Source organism: Oreochromis aureus, linkage group 18 (assembly GCF_013358895.1).
Source record: "Oreochromis aureus strain Israel breed Guangdong linkage group 18, ZZ_aureus, whole genome shotgun sequence".
Taxonomy (NCBI): Eukaryota; Metazoa; Chordata; class Actinopteri; order Cichliformes; family Cichlidae; genus Oreochromis; species Oreochromis aureus.
This window is the reverse complement of record NC_052959.1, coordinates 35,340,265-35,348,314: the sequence shown is the minus strand read 5'-3', so window position 1 is coordinate 35,348,314 and position 8,050 is coordinate 35,340,265. Positions and strand designations below refer to the sequence as shown.

General features: G+C 40.3%; 1 long non-coding RNA gene across 1 annotated transcript; it reads right to left on the bottom strand.

The window, feature by feature from the left end:
• Window positions 1–636: 636 nt before the first annotated feature.
• Window positions 637–7,253, bottom strand: LOC120434330. The gene is made up of 3 exons (XR_005609052.1): window positions 7,215–7,253; window positions 7,041–7,118; window positions 637–728 (listed from the first exon to the last, which is right to left on the bottom strand). It is a non-coding gene; the product is annotated as an uncharacterized LOC120434330 (long non-coding RNA).
• Window positions 7,254–8,050: the final 797 nt, after the last annotated feature.

Here is an 8,050-nt window from a genome sequence, read left to right as displayed (position 1 = left end):
CCATGATAAACACAGACAGCAAAGAAGACAGCATCTTCCTCCACAGGTGATGTCAGAAAAATCACCTGGAAAAAAAAAAAAAACTTTATTTACTTCATGCATGAATATAAAGATATTAATAATAAAGTCTGAGCTCTCTGCAGCTCACGCTCTGTTTGAAAACAGGACATGATGGTTCATGTTGTTGCTGTGATGGTGGATTCATATGCCATGTTCACTTTCAGATGAACACAGAGGGCTATAACACTGTAACACTACAGATCTGTGTCCTGGTCACGTGTGCAACTGGTGTTCGTGTGTCAGTCTCTGGGTGTGTCTGCAGTGTGCTGCTGCATGTGTCTGACTGAGGATCAGATTTAACGGGACTGCAAGATGAAGATGCTGCTGATGCTGCTACTCCTCTTACTCGGTGAGAAAGATGCTCTCATTGTCATGGCTACTGGATGGACTCACGCGCAGACAGTTCTTTCTTAGAGAACAAAAGGAGATTATTTATTTACAACAGGGGATCACCTCAGTGCTATGTACATGAACAGTGAGTTGGGAGGGGGGGTCCAGGGCTCCAGGGAGAGAAGGGGGGGAATCCACACACACGCTTCCTCTTCTACACAGTCACCGCCACAGCTCCTCCGCACACACGCACTCCTCTTCAGCCGCACTCGCTCCAAAACTCCACACACGCTGCCACACCCGGGCAGGTCCAGTGATTTGGTCCAGAAGAGGGATATCTACACACAGAATTCCACGTTAGTTTCACAGCAAAATACATACAGGGATTTCTAATGGTAATGTCGAGAGCACGAACTCAGGAGGTTCAACGTTTCAGCGATGAGCTGCTCTGTGCCACTGCCTTAAATAGCAGCCAGGGGAAATCAGCCAGATCAACAGCAGATGGAGACAATCACACAGGTGCGTGGACCAAGAGCGAGAGCCCGTAACGAGCTCCACCCAGGCAGAGAGGAGGAGGAGAGACAAAGAAAACAAGAACAACAACAAAAACAAAACCTGTAGCCAGCGTGAGCCAACCAGAGAGACACGGGGACCGTGACACTCATGCTCTGCACACACCCACACACACGCGCGCCCGCGCACACAAGACACACACACACACACACACACACACACACACACAGTGATGTCTGCTCTCTGTGAGTATAAAGATATTAATTCTAAAGTCAGAGCTCTGTTTGAAAGCAGGACATGATGTGTCGTCACCATGCCCCATCCACCATCATATTTAAAATCCTGATCCTGGAAAGTGAAAGTGAAGGCTAAACTGGTGTTCGTGCGTCAGTCTCTGGGTGTGTCTGCAGTCTGCTGCTGCATGTGTCTGACTGAGGATCAGATTTAACGGGACTGCAGGATGAAGAAGCTTCTGATGTTGCTGCTCTTCTTACTGGGTAAGAAAGATGCTCTGACTATATGGATTCTATATGGCTATGGAAGCACTGTGACATGTCCAGTTTGATTTGTTATACTGTGCATTATCAGACAGAGCTCAGATGTGAGAGGGAGGCACACACACTTCCTGTGCTTTTCACAAATGCAAGAGCATTAAATTGATTACAGCATTAGAACATGTTCTATTATTTTTCTTTGTGACAACAAAGAATTTCGCTCATCATGCAGTTCTTCCTTCAGTCATCACTCACTTTTATTTTAAAGGATCATTAAACCATCAATCATTATGATCATTGATATTATTTGCAGAAATGCAGAGAGTAAATACAAAGTTCATATTTGAAATGGTGATTTCACTTATTAAGACATCAAAGTAGCTTGATGTCAGTCTGATCAACCTGGTATCTCCTGTATTTAACATTTAATAAACACAGTCGCATAATAGATGTGTTTCATCAGTCTTTGTCTTAGTCCCCTCCTCTTGGGTTTATGTGTTTTCACACCTGTGCTGTTTTATCTGTTTAAATCAAACTCCAATTCATTTCCTCGGTTCATTAACAGACCTGCAGTAACTGCAGAGGATGTGGTTTTTGTCCAGCTCCAAATTAACTCCAGAGCAGTTTGTTTATGGTTACAACCATTGAATGTACCAGCAGTAAATCGACACCAACTGTCTGCCATCTATAATCCAGTTTTGAGATCCCTTCCCAGACGCCTTAACGCCCACTCACATCCTGGGCCATCTGACCTCAGGAAATCACATGATAGGGTGGGGCCAGGTTTCACAATGAGCTCACCCGAAACTCTGGTTGATTAGGACCCACACCCACTTTCACACCTCAGCTCATGTGATTAGGTAGAGGATCATCAGGGGGTCCTTTGTCCCTCTTTGGGGGGGAAACTCCCACTGGGTTTAAATCTGGGACTCTCCACCATTTGACCCTTAGAACTGAAGAAGCTTCTCGGATGAGAGGTGAAAAGTCTTCAAGCAACTCAAAGAAGTCCAGACGCTTTTCGTTCCAAGCTCCTTAGACTATGATGACCTGGATGACTGAGAACCTTCACAGACATGTCATCACTTGTATGTTAAACTAAAAACTTCAATCTAGAATTTTTTCACACTGTGTTTTGCCAATGTTGTATCATTCATACCAGAGTAACCAGAGAGAATGTATATTTAACCCTCTGGGTCCACGGCATAATTGGCCATTTTAACTACTTTTGAGTAAATTGGTTTGGCTGAGATTAACGTTATTAGATTAGATTAGATAATATAAAACTTTATTAATCCCCTGCGTGGTTTTCACACAGCTGAATAAATGTCAAACAGAAAACTGATTAAACAGAAGTGTCAGATGGTTGAGAATTTACACCAGTGTCCTGTTATATTTTAGATAGCAAGGAGCAGACGGCTGAGTTTATTAAACTCCACCGACACAGCGGTGATGCAAATCTGAAGGCTAGACCGTCCAATTTCACAGCAGTTTACTTCCGGCCTACCCGATCTTCCGAGGACCCGACCCACGTAGACCACAAAGGCCGGGTCCTCAGGAGGATGCAGCCCATGTCCAATGACTTGGAACCACCTTATCTGCAATACTTCAACAGTTGTAAATGCACTTGTAAAATCAGCCATTAGTTATATCGAACCCTGGGTTGCTGCTTTGCTCACAACCTCTTCACATTCTGTGAAGCAAAGCCGTTTTTTAAAAATGATTTTCACAGTTTATCATCATTACTTTTCTTTTCCTCTTGTCTTTTTGTCCCTCCACAACTCCCACAGCAGCCTGTCTGTAAGGACGAGGTGGTTCTCCCTGAGCAGCAGCTCTGGAACCAGGAGAGGAACTCTCTGCACCAGGGGGAACCAGAACTTCCACATATTAAAGAGGAACAGGAGGAAGTCTGCACTAGTCAGGAGGGTGAGCAGGTTGGACTCAAGGAGGAGACTGATACCTTTATGGTGACTGCTGCTGAGGAAAGAGACCACCATGACCCAGAAGCAAACAGTAACCAGCTCCCTTCTCAAACCTGTCCTATAGATGAGAGCCAAAATCGCGGAGGAAGCAGGAATTTAGACTCAGGGACAAATAGTAACTTAGAAAGTCAGAGTAATTGTGACACAGGTAAAGAGTCTTTAACATGTAATCTTTGTGGAAAATCCTTTAAGAATAAGTACAAAATGAGTCAACATCACAGAATCCACACAGGTGAGAAGCCATATTCTTGTGAAACGTGTGGGAAAAAGTTTTGTCTGTCATCAACACTTAAAAGCCATAAGACTACCCATACAGGTGAGAAACCGTATTCTTGTAAAATATGTGGCAAAAGTTTCACACGAAGCAGTGGTGTGACCATACACATGAGAATGCACACAGGTGAGAGACCATACCATTGTAAATCATGCGGGAAAATGTTCACATCTAGCAGTCATTTATCGGCACACAGAAGATCGCACACAGGTGAGACCGTGTCATTGTGCCACATGAAAACTCACACAGGTGAGAAGTCGTCGTCTTGAAACATTTAGAGAACAATGTCCAAGAAGCCAAGCTTGAAAGAAGATCTGAGAATTTATACAGGTTCACAGGAGAACTTTCAGAGTTTAAATACCTTTAAGCTGTGTTCCAAAATCATCATTTATTGCATGTTTATTATGTATAAAGCAGATTTAATCCTGTAAGACCAATCCGTCACAAAATACCCAGACAATTCTAGGTTGTTTTTTTTTGGGGGGGGGGGGACTGAAATGTTTAATAACCCTTATAACAAAATCCACATTTTTTATATCATGTTGTTTATGATATATAATAAATATTTAATAAAAATATATTTTTTCTTTTACATTTGATGCATTTGGCATTTTTGTTAACAACAGTGTTAATTTTAGACAAAAAAAGGAGTTTGTTCATAACATTTTGAAATTAAGGCAAGTATCGATCATGCTGATGAGATAGAGGTCTCAGAAACTCATGTAACAAATATGATACAAAGGGCTATAGGGTTAATCTGTTCTCATCTAATTTGTCAATGAAAATATGGTGACTCTCAAAAAATATATTTTGGTTTTGGTTTTATTTACTGATATATTTCTCTGTGGCGAAGTTGAAACTCAATTTGAATATTAAGTTTTGCTTTTGCTGTGCATTAGAGGATAGCTGATGGCTGTTGCTGATTTGGATTTAGTGTCTTTTGATGTAAAACTGGATTTGAGCTATTTGTTTTTTAACAAAAAGAAAAAATTGAAGGTTTTTGTTACATTGGTAGGTGTTTAGTTTATTTGGTTCATATAACCTTTGGTTATTTCGTTCATTAAGACTGACATAAGTTTTTTTTTTTTTTTTTTTTTTTTAACTTTTCAGTTTTGTAAGAATGTAGACGTGTTGTGCTGATGGAATCATCAGGTTGGGTAGGCAGGTCCACCATGGGGGAGGGTCTTTGTTTTGTTGTGTTTTATCTACACAGCAGTAACTAATGGATGAATATTTTGACAGTAGTAAAGCAGAAAGTTTTGAGGGGATGATTGTGTTGCTTGGACTCCTCCAGCCTGCAGAAAACTGCTGTTCCTGTAGCTGCACAAGTGTCTCTGCTTGATTTGCCTCACAGTGTGAGGCAAAGATGTTTTTCCTGCGTAATGGGGACCTGCCAGAGCTCATCTTTCATCTTTCATTTCATAAAATCATTTCATAAATCTTTCATTTCATAAAATGGACTAGGGATAAATGAAGCTAACAGTTTACTTCAGTTGTACTTGTATCCTCTATATCCGTTGAATAGATTTTTATAGGTTATTGCTGTTAGCTTCTGCATACATTAAATTGAATCTGTGATTAAAGCCCACCTGTCATTACTTTATTTCATTCCTCAGACTCCTCCCACCTGAATGCTGTCATTACAAAGCCACTTGCGCTCGGTCCTTAACCCTTTAAAGCCGGTCGGAGCGGGCACACTTTTGCATAGCTATTTTTAAATCCCTGTAGAACTGCAACCACGTAAGCTAGCACAATAATTGTTTTTTGCATATGAAACCGGAGGAGTTGTACTTGCATCATATGCCATCAGCTTGTCCTAGGTCACGGTTTCCTTCCACACATAGCTTTGCAAAAACTGCATAAAAAGCACTTGCAGCAACAAAAACATAATCTTCCAGAAACACGCTTTGCTGATCCAATCAGCTGTTTAAAACGTTTCCTACGTTGGAATAGACGTCAGAGCGAACTATCGCATGTCTGCCATTACTTGCCCGAAACGGAAGTGATGTCATTTTCGTGGAAAATGTAGTTGTTTTTTTGTTTTTTTTACCTTCGGGGCCTTATAAGCCTATACTGGTATTTTTAAAACTCATGTTGACTTTATGCTTTTCTGAATAGTTTCTGGGATGCTTAGAACTCAAATTGTACTGCTGGAAATAGTTTATTTTGGTGCACATGCTGTTTTTTTGTTCGCTTTTTTTTGCAAATTTGGATTACAATAATTATTTTCGTTTTTCCTGGTGTTTCTCAAAAACAAAACTATGAAGACACTCAAAATAAATTTCCTGTTGTTGGAAACCTTTTGTGCAACTTTTTTGTATTTACAGTTTTGAGGGATAAACCTCTTAAAATTCTCTAACTAGAAATATATGTAAAAAAAATCCAAAAACAATTTTCTATTTTTTTGTAGCTCATTGCACTTTTCTGCAATTTATGTAGTTACTATGGACTTAATGCATACATATTATTAAAACTTGTGCTATAACGGTTGTATTGCTGTATAGCAACTTGAAATGCTCCCAAAAATGGCACTACAGCATGTAAAAATATAAAGATAAGCTCTGGCGGACTTGGTTCTATGGTAAGTCTTAAAGGGTTAAGATGTTTCAGATTAAATATCTGGCACTATGGCTCCATGAATATGGACTTTCAGAAGTGGAACGAGTGGAATGATGGATGGAAGTCCCCAAAATGTTTGGTTGTCAGATCTCTGATGCAGATTTGGAGGTGTGTAGAAAACAGAATTTTGCAGATAGGAGGCTGACGTTTGAGTTCCAGCTGCTCATATATATCATGAAGTTCAGAATACTTAATCAGCCATTTTATTATAGTAAATTAAAAGAAATGTGGAACGGCTGACAGTCATGTGGTGAGTGTGTGGATGTCTGTATGTAGCTAAGGTCGGAAAAAGAATGAAAATTAAACCAATGCCAGAGAAACCACATCCCCGCCTACTGGCGAGAAGACTGAACATTTGTTACCAGGTCTTTTTCAACAATACCACAATGGTAACAGGTGTGCCTCCTCTCATCACCTGCCTCACAACCTATCTAATCCTACACAAACCCAGAAAGGGCAAAGACCTGAGTTGGCAGGGTTATCTGGGAAGCAGTGAGGATTTTTATGTACAAGACATATAATAATCTGTAAAACAGTCCAAATCACATCGCTATTTTCACAGGCATTAAAGTTTTAATGTTAAAAAAAACAAACTCTTTTTTTTCATCTGTCACTTTGGGTTAGGGCTGTTATGGTCAGATTAGTTGATGTATCTGATGTTTCTGAGTCATATTGATTATCAGGAATATATTGAGCTGTCTGCTGTTGAGAACAGTAATGGATGTCTATACCAGTGAAGTATTGGATGTGTATAACTTGTTTGATAGTTACATTTCAGTGTGACAGTTTTTCCTTCTGTTTCAGTGACTTCAGCTCGTTCAGGAGTGATTGAGTCTCCAGCTGTTAGTCCTGGAAAAAGAAAGAAGAAAAGTAGTGAAATGCAGTCTGTATATCTGCTTAATGCAGCAGCTTCAACTAAACTTTAATCCCTGTTCTTAAACTCACCTATAATGTGAGATAGAAGCAAAAACAGGTGCAGCAACATGTCTTTGGAGTTATTAAAGCCAGACAGACAGCACATGAACAATGTTCTTCCACTGCAGCTCTGTCTCTGTCTCTGATCTTTACTGCTTCATTTCTCTGTTGTCTTTGTCATCAGTCCAATGACACAAGAATCAGAGGTTTAACAGTGTGTGGCTCCCTCTAGTGGATGTTGTGGAGTATTCTGTTGTCTTTGCTCCAAAGGTTTTTGTACAGAGTTTTGCTGTTTCCTGTCACTGTGGGCTGCAGAGCACAGTAGTACACAGCAGAGTCAGACAGCTGAAGCTTCTGGATCTTCAGAGGAACTGACTTTTCTTTCTTGTCGACTTTGGCATCAAATCTGTCCTTTGCTTCAGAATTATCTGCTGATAAGAAAAATCGTTGAACTAAAAGTTTTGGCGAGCCGTTCTTTTTCTGTTTGTACCAGAACAAAGTTGGGCTTGCATCACTGGTTTCAAATCTACATCCAAGTGTAACTGTGTCTCCTTCAGCAGCAATGACATCTCCTTGTTCCTGGATCACTTTGTCTTCTCCTTTACACTCTGAGGAAGAACAGAACATGCAGAGGAAGAGATGGATCAATAAACATGATTGAAGTTATTGAAAAGTTCCACAGTGTAAAATGATTAAATCTCCTCTTTCTGTCCTTGTTGTGAATCGTGTGCAAAGGAAACATGTTGATGTTTGTATCTTACCAAAGAAAAGAGCAGCAAGAATAATCCACAGCCAATGTTCCATCTGTACAACAAGGTTTCAATCAACAGGAGAAACTAGCTGATGTTCAACATTCAGTCTGAGAA